This window comes from Octopus bimaculoides, chromosome 10 (assembly GCF_001194135.2).
Source record: "Octopus bimaculoides isolate UCB-OBI-ISO-001 chromosome 10, ASM119413v2, whole genome shotgun sequence".
In the NCBI taxonomy this organism is placed as follows: domain Eukaryota; kingdom Metazoa; phylum Mollusca; class Cephalopoda; order Octopoda; family Octopodidae; genus Octopus; species Octopus bimaculoides.
Window position 1 is genome coordinate 49150494 of NC_068990.1, and position 6286 is coordinate 49156779.

A 6286-nucleotide genomic window follows, 5' to 3' on the forward strand; every position below is an offset into this window, starting at 1 on the left:
AGCTCTGGGTCAAACCATCCAACCCATGTCAGCATGAGCAACAGACATTAAATAATGATGATGATGATAACGATGATGATGATGATATTTATATATATATAGTTCAAATTTACAGAAAACAAAAGATGAAGACAGGTGAAGGAACAATAAGCAGGTGTATTAGTTTGATACTTGGGAAAAATGGAAAGGTCTATGATGCTTCAAGCCTTCGTTCTTCGACAGAAATGAATGTGTGTTCATTTCCTCGTTTTAATTTAAAATAAATTTTGACCAGCCTCCTACTTAGTAGCAAGGTTATGAAGGAAAGCATCTTGTTTTGTCATCATCTTTTAAATCTTAAGAAGGTCTCAGGTTTTTATAGCCCCAGTTATCGTGATCATTTGTAGTATATGAATTAAAGATTTGTGTTCTCTCCTCAAGAACCCAAACTCCGCCAAAGCCTTTAATACAGTGAATTGTGAGGTGCTCTGGAAAATTTTATCAAATATTACTCTTCCTGATAAAATCATAAGGATAATAGTATCTTTGCACAAAGTGCTAACAGTAATACCTAACAGTCAGTGTTTGGAGGCATTTTCTGTTGCCGCTGGAACTAAACGGAGCTGTGTTTTAGCTTTTGTACCTTTTCCCATATTCTTTTCGATGGTGCTCCAAATTTTACATCATGAAGGTATAAAATTTCAGTTTCACACACAATAAGATCTACCGAATATAAATGGGGAAAGCTTCAGATAAAGAAAATGATCAAGGAAGAGATTTGAGATGATTTTCTGTTTGCTGATGATTACACTTTGATTTCTCATACATTTGAGGGAATTCAAGACTTAGTTGATAGGTTTACTGTGGCAGGTCATGCATTTGGGCTGACTATCAACATCAGGAAGACTGAAGTTTTATTCCAACCAAAACCTACTGAGGATTCAAATGTGATGATTGACAATAAGCCACTCAAATTGGTCAAGTCATTTAAATACCTTGGAAATACAGTAAACTTTAAGAATACTTTTGATGATGAAGTCAATGTTAGAATATCTAAGCTACAAGTGCTTTTGAAAAATTTTCCCATCATATGTGGGCTGAACATGGTATCAGTCTGAAAACTAAAATAAGTGTATACAATTCATGTATTTTGAGCACACTTTTGAATGGGGCAGAAGCATGAACTCCTTACTACAGACATATAAAGAAATTTGGAACCTTTTACATGTGCTGTTTGCACAATATCCACAACATAAAATGGCAAAATATCAAATATTAAAATTTTAGAAAAATGTAATATCTCCAGTGTCAAAAACATACTGTTGAAATTACAGTGCAGATAGGTAGGACATATTGTTCGAATAAAAGATGATTGCCTTCTAAAAATTCTTTTGTATGGCCAACAAACAGTGGTAAAGGATGAGTTGAAGTAATAAGTGAAATCTCTACAACCTAATTTGACATCTTGGGAAAGTTATTGCCTAGCTAGATCTTCATGGCATAAAATGTGTCATGATGCATCAAAATGATTTGAGCTGAAGAAATAGAACAATAAAAAAGTTATATCCTGCAATCAAAAGACACATTTGTCCAATCCCAGACAAAATCAAAATCATCAGTGTCTCCATTGTGACTCCATATCAAAATCCATACCTGAACTCAAATTACATTCATGCATCCATCACAAATAGATGCAGCTTCTTTTATTTTCAATCTTCTTTTATTTTCAATCTTCTTTTATTTTCAATCTTCTTTTATCTTTTCTTTTAACCCTTTAGCATTTAAACCGGCCATATCCGACCAAAAGTATTCTGCCTATTCTATGTTCAAACTAGCCAGATCTGGTCTCTCACACCAACCCTACAATATGGTTTTAAAAATTAACAGCTACCTCATCAAAATCTCATAGCTATGAGATAATGCTTGATTAGTTCAAAACAATGTGGATAAAAAAGCATTAATTATGGTAGAATAATGTGAACACTAAAGGGTTAATCCTTTCCTTCAAACACTCACGTGTCAAAGTTGATGAGAATAATCATCATATAGGTATATTTACATGTGTGAATGCATGTGTGTTTATATATATGACAGGTTTCTATCAGTTTCTGTCTACCAAATCCACTCACAAGCCCATGGCTGTAGTAGAAGACACTTACCCAAGGTGCCACACAGTGGAACTGAATTTAGAATGATAGTTGGGAAGCAAGCTTCTCAACCACAAAACAGCCTTACTTACATCTATATTGTATCATGCAGATACAAAGCATTAGTATTTAAATCCTTGCTTAGTGGTTCATTTATATTTTCCTCTACAAACAAAGTACTTGATAAATGAATCCATAGAATACAACAAGTACTAATCAACAACAGGTTTCTAACAAATTAATAGAACAAGTCATAGAACAATACAAGCAAAATTACAATGTAAGAAATACATCAGACACTATAACAATCAAAATGACACAAGCTGCGCATAAAATGCATTACATGAATCAAAGACATTACCCAACCTCATAAAATCAATATAAAATATGCATTACACCAAACTATATACTAACATTGGTAATATACAAGAAAAATATTAAAATTAAGATCTTCTTACCAATGACAAGTTTCAACCATTTGACTGCATACATGAAAGTTGAAAAATTTATACCTCTTACTGTTCTATTAGTCATATAAAGTATGACATTCTTCCTCTACCTTAGCATGCACTTACAATAAAGAGAAGTTACAATGCACTACATTGTTCTCTCTACTCACATGTTACATTGATCACCCTCATACTGAAGCACCAGATTATCTCTATTCATGCACTATACCTGCCCCTCTCTCTCTCTCTCTCTCTCTCTATCTCTCTCTCTCTCTCTCTCTCTCTCTCTTATCCTATTCCTGTAGCCTACCCAACTACATGTTATCTCTCTCTCTCTCTCTCTCTTACCTCCACTCCTGCAGCCTCCACAGCCACATGTCATCTCTCTCTCTTTCTCTCTCTTGTCACCCCCCCCCCATCAACTGTATCATCATTACTATTCTGCTGCTCTCCCCTACTCTCTTATGCATCCCTCTACATTACCAACTCACTCATCATTGATTGTCCTCCATCCCTCTACCTTTCGTCTTCCCCAACCCTTATCCACCACACCCTACATCCATCCTCTCCCTCAATTCTCCATCTTTTACTCCCCCATATACTCTTGCAAACAACACTAGTTCATCTGTCACCATTCACTTCAACTCACCTTGTACCTTGTGATGCCACCTGGACACCTCATCACCACTATTTATCTCTAGCAGCTCCATCTGGTCACTTTTACCTTATCTTCTAAATGTGAGTAGTCATGTAGCACCTTGACAAGAACCTTCTCTGCCCTCTTTTCTCATGCTTTAACCTCTCATCTCCTTGCATAAAGTTGCCCCCAAACCTTGGAGTTCATAGCCTTGTGAGCTGCATGACAACTTCACTTGTGCTGGTGGCATAGAAAATGTACCCTATACATACTGGTAAGGTGGTTGTCATATCTATACAGAGGCTCATATAATTTTGCACATGCATGCACACATGCATGAACTCTCACATTATACATAGAAAAGAAATATGTTAAGCATTGTATTATTATATTATTAACTGGTGCAAATGTCATGGCCAGGTGAAAACATCAAACTGTTCTAGCAGCTAGGTCAAACAATATATGATTGCAATGATGATGGTAAATGTAACAAAATGTCATGCATTTTCCTAATAAAAGAGGGTGTGCCTTTTATGTTGTAATTTTTTTCTCTTTCTTTTACACATAAAGTCTAGGATTTTTGAATGATGTACTTTAGGAGGAAATTATTTACTAATTATTTCAGTTCTATTTCTTGGAAAGCAAAAATAACATGTTTGTATTAATCTTTCTTTCTTTTTTTTTTTCAATGTATCCCAATCACTTATACAATCTCTCAACAAGTTCAAATCACACTGGGACAATTTTATCTTTCATATTACTGAGATTTCTTTATTTTCATTAGAAGTTTTAAATTTATGAGATACCAATAATATACTTTGGTTGATTCAAATTTACCCTTCAAAATAATTGCTCTTGGTATTTGTCAAAAGCAGCATTGGTTTAAGGCTGCTAGAATCCTGACCAGTTCTCACTGTGGGGATCTACGACCCTCCTATCTCCCCCACCCATACCCACCCAACAGACACTGCAAATCTTGTGTCACATTGTCCAATATGTTCTTTACTTTGTTTTTGATACAGTAGGCTGTAATTTGAGAAAAATTTGGCTTTCTTATCCTCAAGATGAATGATAAAACAAGGACTCCCTTGTAGGCTTGAAGTAATGTCAGTTTGAGACATGCATGTCTGTTGTATGAAATTTGGAAAGGAGATTATATTGTATCACGGTAATTCCTTTCTCATTGGCATTAGCAACAATGTAAAGCAAGTGATATGGTTCTAATGGGTGACTGAAACTGGGTTACAGACATGGTTTACTACTTATTTAATGCTTACCTTCAGCCATGTTCCATGGCACGTGTCTATGTGGAACTGGATGACATTTGATTTTGGCAATATGAGACATCAAAATTACATCATGTTGTTTCATTGTACAGAATGTTCTTTCGTTGTGTTTTTATGAGAACTCTAAATTCACTGTTATTTTAGTATATTTAGCTGGGGGGGGGGGGATTAAGTTGATTAGATTGACTCCTGTGCTCAAATGGTACTTACTTTGTCAACCCCGAAAGGATGAAAGGCAAAATCAACCCTGGCAGCATTTGAACTCAATGTAAAAACAAACAAAATGTCACTTGGCATTTTGCCCAATGTGCTAATGATTCTGCCAGTATGCTGCTTTTACTATTTGCAATATCAAGTTCAATTCCTCCATGGGAAATATCTTTGATGGACAAACATTCTTATATTCTAAAATTTCTCTTATAGTCGCATAACATTTGACTTTATTATGGGATAAGTTCACAAATTTTTGCTGTCACTGTTTTAACAAACTAATTATATTGCAAAGTCATGTATGACTATTATGTTTATATGCTTCCACCAGGGACAGAAAAGATTACTGGACTATAATTTCAGCTGTATTTGCATTCTCATCTGCAATCACTTTACCTCTCACATAACTAGCTACTGTAAAATTGTATTTAAAGTCAGTATTATAATTCATTTTTAAGTATTATTTTATATTATTTTAAGGTGAATTATATATTTCAAGATGGTTTTGATTCAGTCCCACTGTGTGGTACCTTCTACTATACCTGGGCTATCCAAAGCATTATGAGTGGATTTGACAGGGAAAGATGCTTGTCATGTATGTGTGTGTGTGTGTGTGATGTCTTTCTCCACAATCACTTGACAATCAGAGTCAGTTTCTCCATGTTTTATAACTTAGCAGTTTGGCAAAAAAAATATCGCTAGAATAAGTACCAGACTTATAAAACAAAGGTAATAGGATTGTTTTGTTTGACTAAAACCCTTCAAGATGGTGTCCAGCATGGCCACAGTCCAGTGACAGAAACAAGTATTAGAAATCAGAAATTGTTAGAATATATTGCATAATATCACCTTACATTAGAATTCTTATATTCTAACATTTCTCTTATATTCCAATTCTTTTCACTGCAGAAACCTGGTTAATTCTCAAAATGTCTTCTCATTTCCTACTGAGGATATCTCTCTTGGACATAGCTTCTATGCACAGGTATTTGTTGTAAAAGATTCTACTAAAATTATATTCAGTCAACAGGAATTTATTCTTCAATGTGTTTCTTTAATCTTTTACTTGTTTCAGCCATTGAACTGGGGTACTGCCATGCTGGGGCACTGCCATGTTGGGGCATTGCCTTGAAGGGTTTAGTCAAACAAATAAATACCAGTATTTGTTATATTTTCTCCAAGCCTGGTACTTATTCTGTCAGTCTCTTATTGCTAAACTACTAAGTTACAGGGATGTAAACAAACCAATAGTGGTTGTCAAGCAGTGGTGGTGGTGGTGGGGAGGACAAACACAAAGACACACATAGGTATAAGCAATTATATATATATATATTCTTTTATTCTTTTATTCTTTCATTCGTTTCAGTCATTTGACTGTGGCCATACTGGAGCACTGCTTTTAGTTGAGCAAATCGATCCCAGGACTTATTCCTTGTAAGCCTAGTACTTATTCTATTGGTCTCTTTTGCCAAATCGTTAAGTTACAGGGACGTAAACACACCAGCATCAGTTGTCAAGCGATGTTGGGGGTCAAACACAGACACACAAACACACATACATACATACATACATACATAT

The 6286-nt window shown here is 35.1% G+C and overlaps 1 protein-coding gene across 7 annotated transcripts in view; it reads left to right on the top strand.

Moving 5' to 3' along the window:
* The window catches only part of LOC106877387 (tetraspanin-33), a 69596-nt gene that overhangs the window by 6137 nt on the left and 57173 nt on the right, over positions 1-6286 (top strand). For 5 of the 7 annotated variants that reach the window (XM_052971182.1, XM_052971181.1, XM_014926283.2 and 2 more), the window contains exon 2: positions 5618-5693. The exons of the other annotated variants lie outside the window; for them this stretch is intronic. The gene's annotated coding sequence lies outside the window, so the exon portion shown is untranslated. The remainder of the gene's footprint in view (positions 1-5617; positions 5694-6286) is intronic. 7 annotated transcript variants of the gene reach the window in all.